The sequence below is a fragment of the Monodelphis domestica genome, chromosome 7, assembly GCF_027887165.1.
Source record: "Monodelphis domestica isolate mMonDom1 chromosome 7, mMonDom1.pri, whole genome shotgun sequence".
NCBI classification, from domain to species: Eukaryota; Metazoa; Chordata; class Mammalia; order Didelphimorphia; family Didelphidae; genus Monodelphis; species Monodelphis domestica.
Window position 1 is genome coordinate 113,270,508 of NC_077233.1, and position 23,893 is coordinate 113,294,400.

Sequence of the window (23,893 nt, forward strand, 5' to 3'; positions counted from 1 at the left end):
CACATGGTTTATCTGAGCAGCCTAGTCACAGGCCTAGTCCTAGTTTACAGATTAATAAAGGTTCAATTGTCCCTAAAAGAGGTCCTCAAATAGTTCTGTCTTTAAAGTAGTAGCTAGTTCTAGTTCCAGAAATGGGTGATCAGTTGATGGTTAAGGAAAAAACTAACAGGTTAAGAAATGTAGGTGGACTTCAGGTCAAGATGGTGGCGTAGAAGCAGCGAAAGTTCAGACCTTGAAAACCCTTCCTTACCAATCGCAAACTGAGTGCTCCTAGGACACCAAAATTCAAGCTGAACAACAGGAAAGACGAAGGGAACCCTCCTCCTGGACCTGGATCAAAAGGTTCAGCCCCCCAAAAGCCAGAACCCTAGATCACTCTGATCTAAGGGGTAGGCAGAATGAAGGTCCCAGGACCCATCCCCCCCCAACCCAGAGTGCTGAGCCCACGGCAGCAGCGGGAACCTCAGGGCTCTGAGGACTCACCTTGAAAGCAACCTGAGCCAGTCTCCCGGGCGCCCAACACAGACGGCAGGGAAACATAGAGAGAAGGGGGAAGCCTGTAGCCCCCTGGCTGGGTCCTTCCATCTGAGTCTCAAGGGAGTTCCCAGCTTCAGAGCACCAGCTGAACCCAATCCCATCAGGAGCCCTCAGAGCTACTACTGAAAGGACAGAAACCTGAGGGCCGGCAAAGGGGTTGCTCCGAAGAGCTTACCTTGAAAGTAACCTGGGCCATTCTCAGGGCATTCAATGCAGACTGTGGAGGAGGAGGTTGTTTTTTTTGGTTGGTTGGGGGTTTTTTTGGTTCATTCAGCCCACACCAGCTGAACCTAATCCCATCAGGAGCCCTCAGAGCTTCTGAAAGAACAAAAACCTCAGGGCCTGTGAAGGGCTTGCCTTGAAAACGACCTGAGCCAGTCTCCGGGCATTCAACACAGATTGTGGAGGAGGAGGTTTTTTGCTTCAGGGCTCATTCCATCCAAACCAGGTGAACCTAATCCCATCAGGAGCCCTCAGAGCCCAGGAAGGCCATGACCCCTTCCCCCCCTTAGAGAGCAGGGTCTTCTGAAAAAAAACAGAAACCTAGAGGTGGAGTCAAGATGGCAGCCTAGAAGGAGCATAGACCTGGCAGCCTGGCCAGAGCTTTGAAGATCCTCCATATTTGCTCCAGCCATCCAGGAAGTTTAAAACTCAGAGTAAACCCAGCCCAACCAAGCTGAACTTAATCCCAACAAAAGTCTCCAGAATGCAGGGAAGCCCAGGCTCCCCACCCATCCTCATTGACTGCTGGACTTTAAGCCAATCAAAAGCCTCCAGAGGACAGGGAAGTTCAAACCCCCAACAACCCTCCCCCAGAGACTATACCAAGAGATCTTCTGTTAAACCTCCAAGAGGGGAGACTGATAGAAGTCCCCCCCAAAAAAATTAGAGGAACAAGAGCACAGACAAATACTGGGAGTAAAGAAGGGGTGAATTTGAGCAAACAACAGAAAAAGAAAAAAGAAACTACAATAGACAGCTACTACTCAGCAAATTGAACAGAGGGGGAGAGATCAGCAAACAATAAACCAGAAATCCCAGGGAATTGGATACAGGCTGTGGAAGAACTCAAAACACAACTAAGAGAGGCTGAAGACAATTGGGAAAAGAACTTAAAAATTAAGATAAGTTATCTGGAAACAGAGGCACTTGAACTAAAACGAGAAAATAGTGTCCTGAAAGCCAAAATCAACCAGCTGGAAAATGAGGCAAAGGAGATGAAAGATGAGGTAAAGAGGATGAAAGATGATCTTCAAAGAAAATCAGACCAGAAGGAAAAAGACGACCAAAAAGCCAGAGATGAAATCCAATCTTTAAGAACCAGAATAAAACAACTAGAATCAAGTGACCTCACAATGCAGCAGGACACTATAAACCAAAACAAAAAGAATGAAAAAAATTGAGGAAAATGTGAAGCATCTCATTCACAAAACAGACGATTTAGAAAATTGTTCAAGAAGAGACAATTTAAGAATAATTGTACTACCAGAAGACCACAACAAAATTAAAAGCCTGGACATAATACTAGAGGAAATTATCCAGGAAAACTGTCCCGAGATCCTAGAACAAGAGGGGAAAGTGGAGATTGAAAGAATCCACAGATCACCCCCTGTATTTAATCCCCAACTGACAACACCAAGAAATGTTATAGCCAAATTCAAAAACAATCAGATGAAAGAACAGATATTACAAGCTGCCAAGAAGAAGCCATTCAGATACCATGGAAACACGGTGAGGTTAACACGGGATCTGGCTGCATCCACACTGAAGGACCGAAAGGCATGGAATACAATATTCCGGAAAGCAAGGGAACTAGGTCTACAACCAAGAATAAAATACCCATCAAAACTGACTATATTCTTACAGGGGAAAGTATGGTCATTTAACACAACAGAAGAGTTCAAGCATTCATAAATAAAAGACCAGATCTGAACAGAAAATCTGATGTCCAACCACAGAACTCAAGAGAATCATCAAAAGGTAATTAAAAAAGAGGGGAAAACAACAACAACAACAACAAAAATTTTTTAAGAGACTCAATAAGTTAAAATGATATGTATCCCTATAAGAAAAGAGGTCATTGGTAACTCTTAAAAACTGCTGCTATCACCTGAGCAGCTAGAAGAATTACACTCAGAGGGAACAGTGACAAACTGTATAGGATGAAAGGACAAGACATAAATAGATATTAAGATATATGCATGCATAAATACATATACATGTGTATGTGTATATATATATTTACATGACTAAAGCTAAAAAAGAAAAGAGGTTATGACTAAAAGAAATGGGAAAAGAAACAAATGGGGGTAAATTTATATGTCACAAGGAAGCTCATGGCGGGAGGGGGGAGAACATCGATACACTGGAAGGGTAAAGAGGTTAGAGATAGGAAATACTCAACTCTTACGTACTTTGAAACTGACCCAAAGAGGGAAGAACAATCCAATCCATTGGGGAAGGGAATAGATTTGCGCCCTATAGGGATTTAGAAGGGTAAAAAAACGGACTGGTAGAGAGGAAAGCAGTACAAGGGAGGGAGGGGGAGGGAATTTTAAAAAGACTACAGGTGAAAATAAGGGAGGGAATAAGAAGGGAGGGGGATAGAAGGGGAAGTAAAATAAGGGGGGAAAGGGAGGGGACTGACTAAACACAAACATTGGTATAGAAGGAAATAGTGAAAGAAGAAAAGGCAGGACCAGGAGTAGAAATCAAAATGCTGGGAAATACACAGCTAGTAATCATAACTCTGAATGTAAATGGAATGAACTCACCCATAATACGCAAGCGAATAGCAGAGTGGATTAGAATCCAAAACCCTACCATATGCTGTCTGCAAGAAACACACATGAGGAAGGTAGATATGCATAGGGTGAAAGTAAGAGGATGGAGCCAAACCTATTGGGCATCAAATGATAAAAAGAAGACAGGAGTAGCAATCATATCGGACAAAGCCAAAGTAAAAATAAATCTAGTTAAGAGATAGGGAAGGTAATTACATCCTGATAAAAGGCAGTATAGACAACGAGGAAATATCTGTACTCAATATGTATGCACCAAATGGCAGAGCATCCAAATTTGTAAAGGAGAAACTAGAGGAGCTCAAGGATTAAATAGATAGAAAACTATACTAGTGGGAGATCTGAACCTTCCCCTATCTGAACTAGATAAATCAAATCAAAAAATAAATAAGAAAGAGGTGAGAGAAGCAAATGAAATCTTAGAAAAACTAGAGTTAATAGACACATGGAGAAAAATAAATGGGGACAAAAAGGAATACACCTTCTTTTCAGCAGTACATGGTACATTCACAAAAATTGACCATGTACTAGGGCACAAAATCATTGCAAACAAGTGCAAAAGGGAAGAAATAATAAATGCAACCTTCTCAGACCACAATGCAATAAAAATAATAATTAGTAAGGGTACATGGAGAGATAAATCAAAAATTAATTGGAAATTAAACAATATGATTCTCCAAAACCAGCTAGTTAAAGAACAAATCGTAGAAACAATTAATAACTTCTTTGAAGAAAATGACAATGGTGAGACATCCTTTCAAAACCTATGGGATGCAGCCAAAGCAGTACTCAGGGGGAAATTTATATCCTTGAGTTCATATATAAACAAATTAAGAAGGGCAGAGGTCAATGAATTGGGCATGCAAATTAAAAACACTAGAAAGTGAACAAATTAAAAACCCTCAGATGAAGACTAAATTCGAGATCCTAAAAATCAAAGGAGAAATTAATAAAATTGAAAGTCAAAGAATTATTGATTTAATAAATAAGACTAGAAGCTGGTACTTTGAAAAAACAAATAAAATTGACAAAGTACTAGTCAGTCTAATTAAAAAAAGGAAAGAAAAAAACCAAATTGACAGTATCCAAGATGAAAAGGGAGACCTCACCTCTAATGAAGAGGAAATCAAGGCAATCATTAAAAACTACTATGCCCAATTACATGGCAAAAAATACGGTAATCTAAGTGATATGGATGAATACTTACAAAAATATAAATTGCCTAGGCTAAAAGAAGAAGAAATAAATTACCTAAACAACCCCATATGAGAAAAAGTAATTGAACCATCAAACCATGAAGCCATCAAAGAACCCCCTAAGAAAAAATCCCCAGGTCCAGACGGATTCACATTGAATTCTATCAAACATTCAAAGAAAAGCTAACCCCAATACTATTTGACAGAATAAGCCAAGAAGGGGTTCTACCAAATTCTTTTTACGACACAAACATGGTACTGATCCCAAAGCCAGGCAGGTTAAAAACAGAGAAAGAAAACTATAAACCAATCTCCCTAATGAATATAGATACAAAAATCTTAAATAGGATACTAGCAAAAAGACTCCAGCAAGTCATCACAAGAGTTATCCACTATGTCAGGTAGGATTCATACCAGGAATGCAAGGATGGTTCAATATTAGGAAAACCATCCACATAATTGACCATATAAACAAGCAAACTGACAAAAATCACATAATTATCTCAATAGAGGCAGAAAAAGCCTTTGACAAAATACAACACCCATTCCTAGTGAAAACACTAGAAAGTATAGGAATAGAAGGGCCTTTCCTAAAAATAATAAACAGTGTATATACTTAAAACCATCAGCAAACATCATCTGCAATGGGGATAAACTAGAAGCCTTCCCAATAAGATCAGGAGTCAAACAAGGATGCCCATTATCACCTTTATTATTTAATATTGTACTAGAAACACTAGCAGTAGCAATTAGAGAAGAAAAAGAAATTGAAGGTATTAAAATTGGCAATGAGGAGACCAAGCTATTACTCTTTGCAGATGATATGATGGTTTACTTAAAGAATCCTAGGGAATCAACCAAAAAGCTAATCGAAATAATCAACAACTTTAGCAAAGTTGCAGGATACAAAATAAACCCACATAAGTCATCAGCATTTCTATATATCTCTAACCCAATTCAGCAGCAAGAATTAGAAAGAGAAATTCCATTTAAAGTCACCCGAGACAATATAAAATGCTTAGGAATCTATCTGCCGAGACAAACACAGGAAGTATATGAACACAACTACAAAACACTCTCCACACAATTAAAACTAGATCTAAACAATTGGAAAAATATTGATTGCTCATGGGTGGGACAAGCTAACAATAAAAATGACCATCCTACCCAAACTTATCTATTTAGTGCCATATCCATTGAACTACCAAAAAACTATTTTACTGAATTAGAGAAAATTATAACAAAGTTCATTTGGAAGAATAAAGGATCAAGGATATCCAGGGAAATAATGAAAAACATACAAAGGAAGGTGGCCTTGCAGTCCCAGATCTCAAACTATATTACAAAGCAGCGGTCCATCAAAACAATTTGGTACTGGCTAAGAGACAGAAAGGAGGATCAGTGGAATAAACTTGGGGTAAATGACCTCAGCAAGACAGTCTTTGACAAACCCAAAGACCCCAGCTTTGGGGACAAAAATTCACTATTTGATAAAAACTGCTGGGAAAATTGGAAGACAGTGTGGGAGAGATTAGGTTTGAATCAACACCTCACACCCTACTCCAAGATAAAACTCAGAATGGGCGAATGACTTGAATATTAAGAAGGAAACTATAAGTAAATTAGGTGAACACAGAATAGTATACATGTCAGACCTTTGGGAAGGGAAAGATTTTAAAACCAAGCAAGACTTAGAGTCACAAAATGCAAAATAAATAATTTTGACTACATCAAATAAAAATTTTTTTTACAAACAAAAGCAATGTAACTAAAATTGGAAGGAAAACAACAAATTGGGAAATGATCTTCATAACAAAAACCTATGACAAAGGTCTAATTACTCAAATCTATAAAGAGCTAAACCAGTTGTACAAAAAATCAAGCCATTCTCCAATTGAAAAATGGGCAAGGGACATGAATAGGAAATTTTTCAGTTAAAGAAATCAAGACTATTAATAAGCACATGAAAAAGTGTTCTAGATCTCTTATAATCAGATACATGCAAATCAAAACAACTCTGAGGTATCACCTCACACCTAGCAGATTGGTTAACATGACAGCAAAGTAAAGTAATGAATGATGGAGGGGGTATGGCAAAGTAGGGACATTAATGCATTGCTGGTGGAGTTGTGAACTGATCCAACCATTCTGGAGGGCAATTTGGAACTATGCCCAAAGGGCGATAAAAGAAAGTCTACCCTTCGATCCAGCCATAGCACTGCTGGGTTTGTACCCCAAAGAGATAATAAGGAAAAAGACTTGTACAAGAATATTTATATATGTGCTCTTTGTGGTGGCCAAAAATTGGAAAATGAGGGGATGCCCTCCAATTGAAGAATGGCTGAACACATTGTGGTATATGTTGGTGATGGAATACTATTGTGCTAAAAGGAATAATAAAGTGGAGGAATTCCATGGAGACTGAAACAACCTCCAGGAAGTGATGCAGAGTGAGAGGAGCAGAACCAGGAGAACATTGTACACAGAGACTGAAACATTGTGGTACAAGAGAACGTAATGGACTTCTCCAGTAATGGCTTTACAATGTCCCTGAACAACCTGCAGTGATCTATGAGGAAAAAAAAAAACTATCCTCAAGCAGAGGACAAACTGAGGGAGTAAAAACACTGAGGAAAAGCAACTGCCTGACTATAGAGGTTGAAGGGACATGATCGAGGAGAGACGCTAAATGATCGCCCTAATGCAAATACCAACAACAAGGAAATGGGTTCAGAGCAAGGACACATGTGATACCCAGACGAATCGCGTGTTGGCTAGGGAAGGAGTGGCGGGGGGTTGGGGGGGAAGAAAAGAAAATGATCTGTTTCCAACGAACAATGTATGAAAATGACCAAATAAAATAATGTTTTTAAAACTAAAAAAAAAGAATTAAAAAAAAAGACTAACTACTTATATGATGGTGATGGAATATCTTTGTGTCATAAAGGAATGATGAACAGGATGATTTCAGAAAGAGCTGGAAAGACCTCCATGAACTGATGCAGAGTGAAATAAGCAGAACCAGGAGAACATTGTACAAAGTAAATGAAATATTGTGGGATGATCAAATGTAATAGACTTTTGATACTAATAGCAATGCAATGATCCAAGATAATTCTGAGGGGCTTATGAAAAACAATGCTACCCACATCTAGAGAAAGAATTGTGGGAGTGGAAAGCAGATGAAAGCATATGATTTATCATTTGTTTATTTGGGTATATGATTTGGGGTTTTGGTTTTATAAGATTACTCTTACAAAAATGAATAATATGGAAATAAGTTTTCCATGATAATATATGTATAACTCAGATTAAATTGCTTGTTAATTCCATGAGGAAGGAGGGAAGAAGGGAAGGAGACAACATGAATCATATAACTTTGGAACAAATGTGGAAATTTGTCACTAAAATAAAATAAAGATTATATTGTTTAAAAAGATTAATCACAAAAAAAAAAGAAATGTAGGTCCTTTTGGTACAAATGAATTCTGCTTGGGAGGGATACTCTACTGACTCTTGATTTCCACAACTAGATTCACAGTGCCATACTCCTCCGGCACAGATGTAGTTATCAGTAAGTTGAGTCCTTTTATATAGGGACCTAGTTTATAAGCTAATTGAAAATAGTTTTTAGGCAAAACTTAAGACTATTTCTTTCTTATCAGTAATTTGAATATAATGAAGTGGGAACCATAATACAGATATCCAGACATTAAAGACTGGTTGTGAAGCTTCAAAAAGAAATGAGTGCACACACCCAAAATAAAAAAAAATCCCTTTTCAGACTAATTTTGGGACTTACAGATTTTAGGCTGATATATTTTAGGTATTGCCTTTCTCATTCCTTTCTTAAGTGGGGAAGTATATATCCCTCTCAGCTTTAAAACTGATTTCCTCCTTGAAAAAAAAATCTTCCAAGTTTAAGAAGCCTCATTCCTAGCCTAAGCCATAGACTCCCTTGGAGAAAATAAATTTTTTATGGTTTAAGAATTCTCTTAAAGGGTATTAATCCCTCTTGTCATAAGCCAAGAGCCCCTCCTGAAGAAGGAAATGATTGCTCAAGGGTTTAAGCTCCCTACAAGAAATTTCAAGGCTTTATACTGTCAATTATTATCAAATTATCCTGCATGCAACGAGCACCCCAAGATAGATATAAACAAAGTTGCGATTTTTCCCAACAGAATGTTTACCTGTAAATAGATGAAGAACAAAGTTCAAGGGGAGTCTCAGATCTCCCCTAGTTTTCCACTGGGAAGTCACCTTCTAGGTGAAAAATATCACCAGGATGTGCTCAAGGGGTAAGGTAAGTTCCATCAAGAGTTTGTTTCAGGGAGAGGAGGAGCTAAGACGGCCACAGAGTAGCAGAAACTCTCACAACTCTCCTCACAACAAATCACTACAAAGCATCTCAAAAGGGCAAAACTCAAAATCAGACAAGTAAAGGGGCTCTCCCACAGGGTGCAGGGCTAAAGGTAGGCAGTGTTTGGGGATGCCCATACTATAAGAGGCAAAATTACACTTATCAAAGACAGAACTGATCACTCCTCTCTGACACCACTTACTATACCAGGGTCAGAGCGAGAGGAAGGCAATCTCTAAACTCTTGGGGACTGGCTGAGGGCATCACAGACTTATCCCTGAGGGCAGTGCAAGGCCTTGTCAGCAAGACATGGGATCTGAGGCTGAGGAGAAGAGCAAGACTGAGGGTAGAATTAAGACTGGCTGCAACAGCTGAAGCAGCCTCAGGGAAAACCACTTTAAAGTACTCAAAAGAACTACCTGGAAGATACTATCAACACAAAACACTTCAAGGAAGCTAAAAAAGATATGTCCACAAACATGAAGGAACCTCAGTCCACAAGTAGCAAAAGAAATAAGCAACAACAGAAAAAGCTTTTGACCCTAGATAATTTCTATGGAGGAAAAAAAAAGGAAAATAAGAAATAAACAGCAAAGAGTGACAAGCAAGCAAACACATTCAAACTTTCCAAAAAAAAAAAAAAGGAAATTGTTCACAAGCTCTCAAGGAACTCAAAAAGGAGTTCAAGAACCAAGTAAGAAAGATAGTAGGAAAATGGGAAGAAAATTGGGGGAAAGAAATGAAATTGACTCAAAAAGAAAAGAACAGTTTAAAAAGACAAAATCACCCACATGGGAAAAGAGGCACAAAAATCAAATGAAATAATAAGCAAATTGGAGACTAGAATTGACCTGCTGGAAGCCATGAAAAGCAGGATAGGCCAAACTGGAAAGGAAAATCAAAAGATCATAGCTGAAAATCAGTCTTAAAAGTCTAGAATTGGGCAAGTAGAAGCCAATAATATCACGAGACAGCAAGATTTAATAAAGCAAAATCAAAAGAATGACAAAATAGAAGAAAGTCTCTCTCCTGCATCCTGGACAGACTCCCAAATGTCATGTTTGTAAAAAAAAAAAAAGGGTAAGCTCATACAGAGTTTCCAAGTACTATCAGCTTATTAGTAAAACATAAGTCTACTAAAAAGGTGGGTCATTGGTTACCATGATACCCAAGAGACCCTGAAGGATAATGTGGTATTTTATAAAATTTAACATGATGAAAAAGCAAAATTTAGAGCTACGTAGATGCGTCTTATTCTGAATGGCAAGAAAGTTTTAAAAACCCTTTGATCTCAGTTTGATACTACCAAAGCTTGAATTTCTCCTTCTAAAATCCCTCTTAGTCATAAACAAAACGTGATTCTGATCATCAGGCAAGGTAAACCAACCCTGAGATGGGAATAGTCTGCAGGAAATTGAAATAGTCCTCAAGTGACTGCAGGCATAGGTTTAACCTACACTAGTTTAGATTAAACTTGATCTTTCCCCCCCAAAATGTGGATGTTAGGTGAAGTTTGCAAGGGTGGAGATACAAGTTACAAAATAAGAATTGTGAGACTATAGTGATTTGAGGTAACCTGAAACAGTAACAACAGAACTGTAAACCTTAAATTTATTTTTATAAAAATACAATCTCAAACAAAAAAAATTCAAAAGAACAATAACCCAAGTGACCGGAAGTTACCTGAATAAACTTACAACCAAGAAGAATATTAAATCTAGCTTGACCTGGGCCTTAAAAATAGAATTAAGAGTGCTTGCTTTGGCAGTGCATATGCTAAAACTGGAACGATAAAGATAATATTAGAATGACCCCTGCACAAGAATGACGTGCAAAATCGTGAAGTGTTCCATATTTTTAGAAAAAATCCCCAGGGCCAGATAGATTCACAAGTGAATTCTATCAAACATTCAAAGAACAATTAATCCCAATACTATGCAAAGTATTTGACAAAATAAGCAAAGAGGTTCTACCAAATCCTTTTGATGACACAAATACGGTAATGATTCCAAAGCTAGGCAAACCAAAAACAGAGAAAGAAAACTACAAACCAATCTCCTTAATGAACAAAAATGCAAAAATCTTCAATAGAATACTAGCAAAAAGACTCCAGCAAGTGATCACCAGGATTATTCACAATGATCAGATGGGATTTATACCAGGAATACAAAGGATGACTTAATATTAGAAAAAACATCCACATAATTGACCACATCAAAAGGCAAACCAATAGAAATCTCATGATTATCTCAACAAATGCAGAAAAAGCCTTTGACAAAATACAATACCCATTCCTGTTGAAAACACTAGAAAGTGTAGGACTAAGTGGGCCTTTCCTCAAAATAATAAACAGTATATATTTAAAACCATCAGCAAGCATCTGGGGACAATTTAGAAGCCTTCCCAATAAGATCAGCAGTGAAGCAAGGATGCCCATTATCAGCTCTAATATTTCCTACCAGTAGCAATTAGAGATTAAAAAGAAATTGAAGAAATTAAAGTAGGCAGTGAGGAGACTAAACTATCACTTTTTGCACACGATATGATGGTCTACTTAAAGAATTCTAGAGAATCAACTAAAAAGCTAGTCGAAATGATCAACAACTTTAGCAAAGTTGCAGGATACAAAGTAAACTCACATAAATCATCAGCATTTCTATATATTTACAATATATCTCAGCAGCAAGAGTTAGAAAGAAAAATTCCATTTAAAATCACCCTAGACAATATAAAATATTTAGGAATATTTTCCTAAGAAAAACACAGGAATTACATAAACACAACTACAAAATACTTTCCACACAATTAAAATTAGAGCTAAACAATTGGAAAAAACATTAATTGTTCATGGGTAAGATGAGCTAACATAATAAAAATGACAATCCTACACAAATTAATTTACATATTCAATGCCATATCTATCAAACAATCAAGAAACATTTTTACTGAATTAGAAAAAAGTATAACAAAGTTCACTTGGAAGAACAAAAGATCAAGAATATCAAGGGAAATAATAAAAAAAATGTGAAGGAAGCTGGCCTACCAGTACCAGTTCTTAAACTGTACTATAAAGCAGTGGTCATCAAAACAATATGGTATTGGCTAAGAGACAGAAGGAAGGACCAGTGGAATAGACTTGGGGTAAGTGACCTTAGCAAGATAGTGTACAATAAACCCAAAGATCCCAACTTTGGGGGGAAAACCCACTATTTGACAAAAACTGCTGGGAAAATTGGAAAACAGCATAGGAGAGATTAGGTTTAGAACAACATCTCACATCCTACACCAAGGTAAATTTAGAATTGGTGAATGGCTTAAATAGAAAGAAGGAAACTAAAAGTAAATTAGTTGAACATAGAATAGCATACCTGTCAGATCTATGGGAAGAGGAAAGATTTTAAGACCAAGCAAAAGATAAAGAATATTACAAAATATAAAATGAATAATTTTTATTACATTAAATTAAAAAGGTTTTGTACAAACAAAACCAATGCAACCAAAATTAGAAGGGAAGCAACAAATTGGGAAAAAAATCTTTATAACAGAAACCTCTGACAAAGGTCTAATTACTAAAATTTATACGGAGCTAAATCAGTTGTACAAAAATAAAACCATTCCCCTACTGATAAATGGGCAAGAGACATGAATAGGCAATTTTCAGATAAAGAAATCAAAACTATCAATAAGCACATGAAAAAATGTTCTACATCTCTTATAATTATATTATATATTATATATATTATATATTAGAAAAAATGCAAATCAAAACAACTCTGAGGTACCACCTCACACCTAGCAGATTGGCTAATATGATAGCAAAGAAAAGTAATAAATGTTGGAGGGATGTGGCAAAATTGGGACACTAATGCATTAATGATGGAGTTGTGAATTGATCTAACTATTCTGGAAGGCAATTTGGAATTATACCCAAAGGACTTTAAAAGAATGCTTGCCCTTTGATCCAGCCATACCACTACTGAGTTTATACCCCAGAGAGGTAACAAGGAAAAAGACTTGTACAAGAATATTCATAGCTACGCTCTTTGTGGTGGCAAAAAAATTGGAAAAGGAAGGGATGCCCTTCGATTAGGGAATGGCTGAATAAACTGTGGTATCTGTTGGTGATGGAATACTATTGTACTCAAACAAATAATGAACTGGAGGAATTCCAATACTATTGTGCTCAAACAAATAATGAACTGGAGGAATTCCATGTGAACTAGAAAAATCTCCAGGATCTGATGAGGAGTGAAAGGAGCAGAACCAGGAGAACATTTTACACAGAGACTGATACACTGTGGCACAATCAAATGTAATGGACTTCTCTACTAGCAGCAATGCAATGATCCAGGACAATTCTGAGGAATTTATGAGAAAGAATGCTATCCACATCCAAAGAAAGAACTGTGGGAGTAGAAACACAGAAGAAAAATGTATGATTGATCACATGGTTCAATGGGGATATGATTGGGGATGTAGACTCTAAATGATCATCCTAGTGCAAATATTAATAATATGGAAATAGGTCTTGATCAGTGACATGTAAAACCCAGTGGAACTGCTCATTGGCTATGGGAAGGGTTGGGAGAAGGGGAGGGAAAGAACATGAATCATGTAACCATGGAAAAATAATTTTAATTAATTAAATAAACTTAAAAATAAAAAATAGAATTAAAATCAATTTTCAATTTTATAGCACCATGTAGGCAAGAGATAAAAAAATATACCTGTCCTCAAGAAGACAGAATATCCTCACATTCTAAGGAGTGAACATCATGCAAATAATTTAAATATACAAGTTATATAGTATGAACAGAAAGTAATCTCAGAGAGGAAAGCTCGGCAGAAAGGCCCTGTGGTACAATCACCTACAGAAGATGGAATTTGAACAAAGTTTAAGGAAGTCAGGGAAGCTAGGAGGCAAAGGCGATGAGGAAAACATATTGAAGGCATGAGGCAAAGGTGTCAAGAGATGTGAGTGTCACATATAAGAAACAGCAAGACACTGCAACTTGATAATAAAGTATGAGAGGAGAGTGAAAACTAAGACTGAAAAGGTAGGAAGAGTCATGATTGAGAAGGACTTTAAATGCCAAACAGAAGATTTGTATTTGATCTTTGGTGTAAGAAGCCACTGGAATTTACTGAGGGGGGAAGGAAGAAATAAATCCAAAACAGATAACCCTGTAAAATAAGTGGGGCCTGGTGGAGTAGAGCAGGGTGAGACTTGACACAGGGAGATCACTTAAAATGCTATTATAATTGTATGGGCAAGAAATGATAAAGGTCTATACTAGGGTAGCAGCTGTGTGAGTGGATTGAAGAAGACACATGAGCTTGTTGTGAAAAGTAGAAACAACTAGATATAACAACAATGGCTAGGGTCATATGAATGAGTTTGTAAGCCTGAGTGCAGTTGCATTAATAGTAATTGGAAAGGTAGAAAGAAGGGAGATATGAGGGCAGAAGATAATATATTGTTCTGGAAATTATGACCTTAAAATGCTTACAGGACATCCAGTTTCAGATGTAAAATATAGAGTTGATTACGTGGGGCTGGAGTTTAGGACAGAAATTACAGTTGGACATATAGATTCAGGAATCACCTGTAAAGAAATAAATGAACCCATGTGAACTGATGAGGTTACCAAGTAACAGTGTATAGAACAAAAAAAGAAAAAGAGCCCAAAACAGCTTTACAGGACCACACACATTTATCGGGCATGGCACAGAGATTGAGAAGTGGCCAGACAGGTATAAGAACCAAGAGACAATCTTATCTTAAAACCTTAAGAGTGGAGAGAACAGAAACTGTGACCATCAAAGGTAAAGGCTAAAGAGGTCAAGAAAGATAAGAAATGAAAAAAGGCCATCCCATTTAGCAATTAGAAGATCACTGATAACTTTGAAGAAAGAAGTTTCAGCTACTGATGATGTTGGAAGCCAGACTGAAGAACATTTAATAGTAAAGGAAGGTAAGAAAGGGAAAGAAAAGAAAATATCTAGAAGGGGGGTTTCCAAGGATTTTAGCAGTTAATAGCTAGTAGGGATAATCAGAGAAGTAATGGTTTCATTTCTGTTTCAAAGAATGGGGAAGACAGGGACCTACTTGTTCATAGACAGTGAAGAAGCAGCTAATGATAGGAAATGCCTGAACAGTAGAGTGAGAGTTGGGATGAGAGAGGTCAATATAATGGAGACCACGGAAGGGGAGGAGACCAGTAGTGCAGACAGAAAAGTAAAAGCCCTTAAAAGTGAGATTAAATCTCTTTCTTATGCAACAATGCAAGGTGCCAACAATTTAAGACATTAAGTCATCTTTATTCTCCTGAGTTTTTATTACAAAATTAAATGCTGGTGTGGTGTTCTTCAGTTAACTTATAGTCCCTCTGAAGATTACAAATACTGTTTGCAAGCTGCCTCAGGCTTCTGATATAAGATCCCAGTGGATTTGCCTAAAGAAAACTATAGGTAGGGCCCATCCTTCTCTAAGGACAGGACATTATCTTAAATAAAATAAACTTTTTGTCCCTCATTAAGAGTTGAGTTGAAACTACAGACATTTCAGTAAACCTTTCAATAAAGCTAGTCTAAGTGAAGTTAAATGGGAGGAATAAAAGATAAGTTCTAAACAAGCACTTTTTATCTTATTCTAGCTTTCCAAATAAGAAGAGGAAATATGGGGGAATCTTATGTTACCTTAGAGCAGCAAGGTGTGAAAGAGAATTCTTTACACTATTGTCTATGCTGAGTTTACACTAACTTAAGTATCTGACAAGATTGTGAAGAAAGGATTAACTCTCCTTTGTCTGCCTTTTAAACTGAATCAACAAAAGATTGAACACCCTACTTAATGCTAGGTGAGAAGAGAGCAAGATACTTGATACAAGTATACTCCACCCTTTTTTTTTACTCAATCTATCAGAAACTTGTGAATTCTTTTAAGAGTCCACACAAGAGTTCACACCCTCAGAAACTGTTCAATCAGGAAACTGTGAACCTTTTTGATGAGAAATTGACCTTCAGACACTGTCCCACTGGGCAGGGCTAGATAATTTGGAAACTGTGATTGGCCCCTGTGAAGAGGGAAGGAGCCAAGAAGTCACCATAAAACCAAGCCCAAACTCCCTCAGAGCAGATGGTCTTTGAGAAGATAGTCTGAAGAGATTGTCTTCTGGAGATAGTCTTCTAACTGGGGAGAGTCTTCAAGGGAGCTTTGCTGGAGACTGCAACTTGGATCAAGGGCTTGGAGCTGGGTTTCAACTTAGACTCTGACTCCTGGACTACTTCACTGGATGTGTGAAAGGCTGACTACTTTCCTAGTTTCCTAAGAGACTAGCTTCCACTTGGAGGAGGTCACATAGTTATTCACCACCAGGAAAGTATAGATAACTTCTCTATTCCCCTCATATTTCTCTTCTTTATTGTTTCCTCTCTATTTATAAATACTTGTAAATGAATTTCTGCCTCAAGATATAATAAATATTGGCTAACACATAATTTCATAAAATTGTTGTCCAACCATTAATTTTCACCTTTGCAAGTGGATAAAGTATGAAGCCTGAAGTCAAAAAGACTCATCTTCCTAAATTTAAATATGGCCTCAGAAACTTAATAGCTGAGTGGCCTTTGGCAAGAATTTAACCCTGTTTGCCTCAGTTTCCTCATCTGTAAAATGATTTGAAGAAGGAAACAGCAAACTTTCTAGTATTTTTGCCAAGAAAAACTCAAAGGGGGTCACAAAGTATTGGACATGACTGAAAAGACTAAACAACAAAAAATGTTACCTTAGTATTTCTTCTTATAGAATCATGGAATTTATAGCCAGAGACATTAGAGCTAATTTAATCCAACTTCTTCATTTTGTAGAACATGTTTATAAGCCGTTAATGACAAAGTCAGGTTTTTAATTTAGGGTTCTTAAATCCAATACTCTTTTCACTACACCAATAATATCTACTCTACTCACCCTACAATTCAGAGATAACCTAATAGGATAAACAAGATTGGAGTTAAAAACTGATCTTGACTCTTTCTACATAAAAACTAAAAGAGTAACATATTCTTCTGCAAGTGTTTTCTTTGGATAGTTTAGACAGAAAGAGATAATTAGGCACATTCTCACATAGAACCTAGTTGTCCTAGTCTAAAACCAGTTCCTATTAGCAGCCATGATCCTTAGCAACCTAGTCAATTATTTAGTTTGTTACTGGGCCTCACTTTGCTCAGGACAGAAATGCAATAGGCACTCCTAGCAGATCCATTGTGGATCAGCAAAGAATCTTTGGCTGGTTTTGTTTCTCACCTGGACAAGTTTATTCACCTATCCTTTGGGTGACATGAGGGGATCAGGGCTGACATGACTGCATTTGAGAGAAAAGGGAATAAAAGTCAGAAAAGAAAGTTTCTGCCTGTACAGTCTACAACATTGAATCACAGAGATTCATAGTAAAACCATAGATTATCATACAGCAAGGGTATTGTTGATTTTATCATTCCTAAAGAAAAAGTGAGAAAGGGTTACATATAGGAATGGCAAAATGACCACACTATCAAAACCCTAGTTCGGATGGCCAGAAGTTCAGTGGTCAAAGGTTAGGAGCTAATGAATGGGATGAGACTAGATTCTGAGCCTAGCTATTTATATAAGCTTGAGATGTAATTAATGTATTCACCTTCAATAATCAAGATAAGCAATTTCACCCAAACACTGAAATCATTATATATTGGGGGGGGGGGGGAGGGATGATCTTTAAGATGGTAAGGAGCAAAGTTAGCAGCAGGGCAGATGAAAAGATAACTGTTCTCTAGAAAGTGATGGTCAATGGTTCAGGGGTCCTTAGGCAAGAGCGGAAGGTTAGATGGAAAAACGTACAAGTGCCGGTCTCATTATAGAAGAGGGACAGGACATAGAAAAATAGCTATAACACAGACACAGCTTTCTAAAAGCTTACAAGCTACTAAGGGAAAATAGCATGTTCACAAACTGTTATGCCATATAGGAAACTGATAAGATTTATTCACTTTAGATGATTTACTATATCCAAAAAAGTCATCATTATACAATCAATTTGGTGATCAGCCTCTATATCCTAATTTAGGCTAGTCTGAAATTACAGAGAATTCATCACCAGACCTTTCCTCAAAGCTCTTCAAGCTTAGGAGGACCTGTCAAAAGGTATAAATAAACTAATTCTGCCTTAAAGAATTCAACATCACCCTCATGTCACAGGGAGGAATTACAGTAGGGCTTTAAAACAAATATCTATTTGAAATAATTCTAGGACTCACCTTTCCACAACCAGACTGACTGCTTCTGTGAGATCTGGGTTTGTTGCCTGGAGCTGTTTCCACAAAGACCATACAAATTCTTTGTCAGCCTTAAGGTAAAAAATAAAGAATTTCTTGTTTTAACTATCATGCTTTCCAACCTAACAGTTATAGATTAAAAAATTCATACTTTAAGTAAATAAAAGGAAGTACTATTATGTACCCCAGTTTCTACACTCTCCAGTATAAGCTCAAAGACTGAGGTTTTGAAAAATATTCCTTTTCATAATTATACTTCCCGTCTTCCTTTCAGTAAAACTTTAATGCTAGATAAACAAATCAATCACATCTCCAAAAGGGTTGTGAAGGTAAATTGTTCATCTAATATGTGTGTACCTATCATGTACAATGTTATAAAGTAAAATTTTATTAGTTTATTATTTATATTAGAAGCCTGTTATTTTCCTATTCATAAATCCGATAGGTAATATGTCCTTTGTTCTCATTTGCTTATATCTCCCTTTATGTCTAGGTCATATATCCATTTGGACCTTATCTTAGTAAATGGTGTAAGATATTGGTTTATACCTAGTTTCTGCCAAACTACTTTCCAATTTTCCCAACAATTTTTACCAAATAGTGAATCCCAAAAACGTGGGTCTTTACTACTATGATATTTTACTACTGCTTGTTGTATGTCTTCTGTTTCACTGATCTACCTTTCTATTTCTTAGTACTAGATAGTTTTGATAATCACAACTTCACAATATAGTTAAAAATCTGAAACTGCTAGACTTCCTAGGAATAAATATTTTCCCATAATCTATAAATCTAGACTTCCTATAAAGTAAACTTTGTAGGAAAAAATGAATTTTTTTCTGAAAGAGATTTTCAACTCTAAAAATGTCTTATTTTAAATTTACTTAATAGCACAAGGAAAAACGGCAAATGCTAGTCTCAGCACTAGAAGCTACCACATCATCATCATCAAATAATGTGTCAAATTTATTAGTATTAAAAATGGAACAAAAAAATGATGGAAAACAACTCCACAAAATTCCTTCTGATCAAAAGCAGTTGGGCTGAAGACCCTTCCAGGTCTTAAACAATGATCCTCCCTTTGCTACCTTATGCAAATCACTTCTCCAAGCCCAGCTTCCTTAACTATAAAATAAGTTTGGGCCTAATTGATCTCTCAGTTCTAAATAGTATAATTTTATAGTCTCTAAGGTACCTTCTAATTCTAAAATTCTATGATCTGTTCATTGCCTCCACCTAGCATTTTTGATGCATCACATTTTACTGGGTCAAAGTATCAGAACTAGAGGGGATAAGGAGTCAGAACATCTGCTGGGAGGGAAGGATTGAAAAGTAAAGGAATGGTTTTGGATTCCTAGGTATTAGATTAAAAAGGGCTGAAAACTGAATTAAGTTGGGTTTTGTGAGTTGGAACCCCAACTCCATTCTTTTTCTTTAAAATCGTACTTTCCAGTCTTAGAATCAATATTGTATATTGATTCCAAGGCAAGGGAGTGATAAAGACTAGGCAATGGGGATTAAGTGACTTGCCCAGGGTCACACAGGTAGAAAGTGTCTTCGGTCAAATTTGAACCCAGAACCTCTCATCTCTAGGCCTAGCTCTCAATCCACTGAGTCACCCAGTTGCACTCCCCCCACCCTCAACTCCATTCTTTATTAGGCAACTTTGAGAAGGTCACTTCCCCCTTTCTGAGTTACAGTGTCCCCATCTGTAAAACATGGTATATGAAATAAATCAAGTCTACAAATTTCTTCCAAACATCAGGTGCAAAGGATGTCTCATTTAAAGGATGCACTGCAATATTCAACCTCCTCCAGCCCCACCTGATAGGTGTCAAAAAGGAGTGAGGGTGGGACGTTCTCCGGTGGGCGGCTGGGTGGGGCCACTGAGGAGCAGAGAGGGGAAGCATCAGAGAGAGGTAGAGGAAGAGTGGGAAGGATGAGAAGAGGGAGGGTTGAAGGGAGGAAGAGGATGAAAGGGGCAAAGGGAGGAAGATGAGTTAGAAGAGGAGAAGAGCAGAGGGAGCGAGAGGGAGAGAGCGTGAAGTCAAAGGGGAGAAAACGGTAAAGGGAAATAGGGAGTAGGGAATGAGAAGGGCAAAGAGAAGGAGAGGGGAGAGAGGAGGAGAAGGGAAAAGGGAGGGCGAAGATGGAGAAGAGAAGGGCAATGGGAAGGAGAGGGGGTAGAGAACGAGAAAGGCAAGGGAGGAAATGGAGGGAGGAGGAGGGCGCTCGCTTGCCCGAAGCCCCGGGGGCCCTACCGCTCTTGGGGCAACGTGGAGTCCTCAGTACCTGGCACTGGATAAGCTCCACCCGGAGGTTCCTCAGCTCTTCCTCCAGCCGCTGCTGCTCGTCCGACGACGCCCCCTCTAAGGAGCTCCTCCCCCGAGGCGTGGGAGTTGGGGGGAAGGCCTGACGGGTCTCAGGCACTGCCCGGGCCGGGGGCCCGTACACCGTGCACTCTGCAAGCTCCACCTTGACTAGCCAGGGCTTCCCTCAACCCAGCTGATCAAGTTAACATTTGCCTGAAGCCCTGGCCGGAGCGCGCCGCTCTGCTCGACCCCCGCCCCCCTCGTCCCAAATTTGGGGAGAAGGGCGCCAACGGCCTGAGGGGGGCGGGGAAGGCGGCGCCGCCGCCAGCGGACCGCTAACGGGTCAAGTTTCCTTCTCGAAACTCCGCCTTCCCTGGCCCCATCCCGGGACCACCAGAGCTCGAAGCTGTTGCGCGTGCGCAGCCCTTTTCCCGCCTCAGCCCGTTAGTTCTAGCACCGCCTCCCCACCCCCACCCCCAAGCCCTGCACTGTAGTGTCCCACCTCCCTACCTCCCCCCAGCCCGCACCCTGACTCTCAGACTTAAGTGTCTTTCCATAAAGAAGAGGAGGGAGCATCCAGGTGCGGAGAGGTTGGGGATGGGGGAGAGGAGGGGAAGAGCCCTGAACACGGGTCTGGAGACTTCGTTTCGAATCCTGACCTTCGGTCTAGTATTTCACGCCTCAGTTGTGATCCTCTTTTGCCTCCTCTGAAAAAAAAAATTACTCCAGAATCAAGAGATTGAGACAATCGCCAAAATTGCTGGTAAAGGGGTTTTGACTGTTGACCTCAACTTGAGTTCTCACATTTACTCGTCAATCTTTACCCGCTAATACCTAGAAAGACCATTTCTGCTTGACATTTTAAAATTTGAATTACTGTAGTCCAATTTTACTCTAGTAATAGTGTTGGGATCACTAAATTGGGGGGGGGAGGGGAGGGGGATACTGCAGTAGGAGCCTGTCAACTGGAAATCTGGAGGCCCCAAGTTTGTTTGCCCAGTCCCATAAGAACTCACCCTGAAGACTTGCCCATCTCAGGCAGAACAATAGAACTTAAGGTAGATTTAATCAAATATTAAATACAGTTTTGTGGGAGTACTTTCTCCCATTGTACCAAAGTCCTCTCCCAGGTAGCCCAGCCCTTGGCTGCATCTTTGCTTGTATCCATTGTAAAGCATCAGCCTCTCCCTGATAATCCTGCCTTGAACTTCTCATTTCCTTGTAACCTTGGCAATGCCAATCAATCATATTTCCCTGTCCTTAGTTCCCCAAAGGGTATATAAATTCTCCAAATTCTATTATTCTTGGGAGAATCATTTAGTGCGGTGCATTCTTCCAGGAATATGTCCCCAGAGCTCCAATGTGTTGATTCTGAAGTTTTTGGCACTTGGCTCTGTGATAGCCACTGATTACAGAACCTATCTCTTTCTTGATTAAAGACTTGGTTTTTCTGACTACTTAGTAGTTCTGTGTTTTTATAAATTATCAAGCCTGATAATTTTCAAAGTTTAAAGCATTGCCTTTGTTTCCCATGGAATAAGATCTGCCTATTTGCAGGTCTCCAAATTCAACATTTCAACTCTTAGTACTTTTCCATCGTTTCTCCAATCCCAAATTCAGTCCCCCATGCCTGGAATCAAGTTACTCCTTGCTTCTACTTGGTAGAATCTCTATCTTCCTTTAAGGTTCAGCTCATGATTCACAACCTATTGAGCCTTTACTAAAGTTTCTCAAAATTTCAGGGTTCTCTCCCAACTTCAAGTCATACTGAAAATTGTTCTCTCTTTAAATGTTGTATTCCTCATTGGTATACTAGCTCCATTAGGGCAAAGACTACACTTTTCCTTCTCCCTGTATTACTAGTGTTGTCTTGGAAAAACACAGAACTATAAAATAGTCAGAAAAATCACTCTTTAATCAAGGAAAGGGATCAGTGTGATAGTAGGCCTCCACATAGAGCTGTGCAATAACAACCATACAAAGTCCAAGGACTGAACTCTGGATGTTCTGGACACTGACCCCTGGGAGGGCCAATCGTGCTAGATTGACAACTCCAAGGAACAAAAGAATTTGGGGCACCTATATACCATTTGGGGGAAATCCAGGGCAAGGAAAGATGATTGACATTACTATAGCTACAAAGAAAATGGAAGTGTTTAAACTATACTGGCAGAATACAGTCAAGCTTGGGGAAAGAATCATAGCTAGAGGATAGGGTGGAAGGGAAGGGCCTGCTTACCAATGGATACTAAAAGGATGCTCCTTGCCCAAGTGTGGGTCATCAACTTGGGTTAGGGTCTCTAATACAATAGGGTCCATTATTCAGTCTGAAACTGAAGGGAAATGAGATTCCTTTCAGGGTGGAACAGGGAACTAGAACAAGTTTTGGAGTCTCCAACTTACAGGCTAGCCCTAAAACTTGGGGTTCATCAGATCTTACTAGGCTACAAGTTTGGGGTTTCTAGATTACAGGTTGACACTAACATTCAGGACAGTGCTCTTTCATAACAGGCAATTAATACTTATTGAAATGGATTGGATTGGTGATTCTCCAACTTATAACATCCTTCTTAAAACAGTGCCAAGACTGAACACAAATACACCAGAACTAAATGGGTTAGGACCAGAGTCACACTGAGGCAAGAGTAAGCTCATATCAGGTAAAACTTCCTAGGAAAGACAGCTATCCAAAAGTGGAAAGGGCTGATTGGGAAGGTAGGGTATTCCTCTACTTTGGGTCATACCTATACCTTCTTTGAACCTACAAATTTCTTCTCTAGAATCTTAAAATCTGAATTTCCCCTTTGTTGTCATGACCTATTCCTTTATTTCTACCTCTGCTTCACTGTTCTAATTCTTTTTATGTATTTATCTTCCTTCAAGGCTTGGTTCAGGTTCTTTCTTAAAACTTTCCCTAACCATTTTACCCATTAATACGTTATCCCTCCACAAATTAAGTAAGCATTTAAGTGTGTTGGATGCTGGTTCATACATTGAATATCCTCAGAAACATGCCCAATTCTGTGAAATGAAGAAAGTGTAGCAGGGAAGGGGAAGGGAAGAAAGGTCACCTGACTTTTCCAGATTAACAGATGTCCAATTAAATGTACATACCCAGTGACTATATAAGAAAAAATACTCTAGCTGGGAGGTAGTGAGACTGAAACAAAGCCTATTTACCATTTTCAGGGGAGACTAGGAAAGTAGGAATTTTTATAAAACTGATGAACTTCAGGCAATTTCATAAGTGAAAACCTCTAAGTTGGTACCCAATCCTAGAGGCATGTGTTCTGAACTGGGGTGGAGGGGAGCATTTGCCCTGCCTGGCCCCTCATCTATGCAGCAATTGGAATGGCTATGGGTGTGGTCTGGAAAGTA

The 23,893-nt window shown here is 38.6% G+C and overlaps 1 protein-coding gene and 1 non-coding gene across 2 annotated transcripts in view; one reads left to right on the top strand and one right to left on the bottom strand.

Moving 5' to 3' along the window:
* Positions 1 to 20,699, bottom strand: part of CNTLN (centlein) — a 512,321-nt gene extending 491,622 nt beyond the window's left edge. Inside the window, exons 1-2 of the mRNA XM_016424268.2 lie at positions 20,496 to 20,699; positions 18,186 to 18,274 (exon numbers count right to left, since the gene is read on the bottom strand). The gene's annotated coding sequence lies outside the window, so the exon portion shown is untranslated. The remainder of the gene's footprint in view (positions 1 to 18,185; positions 18,275 to 20,495) is intronic.
* Positions 10,649 to 10,753, top strand: LOC130455727 (U6 spliceosomal RNA). Its single transcript, XR_008913822.1, has one exon. It is a non-coding gene; the product is annotated as a U6 spliceosomal RNA (small nuclear RNA).
* Positions 20,700 to 23,893: the final 3,194 nt, after the last annotated feature.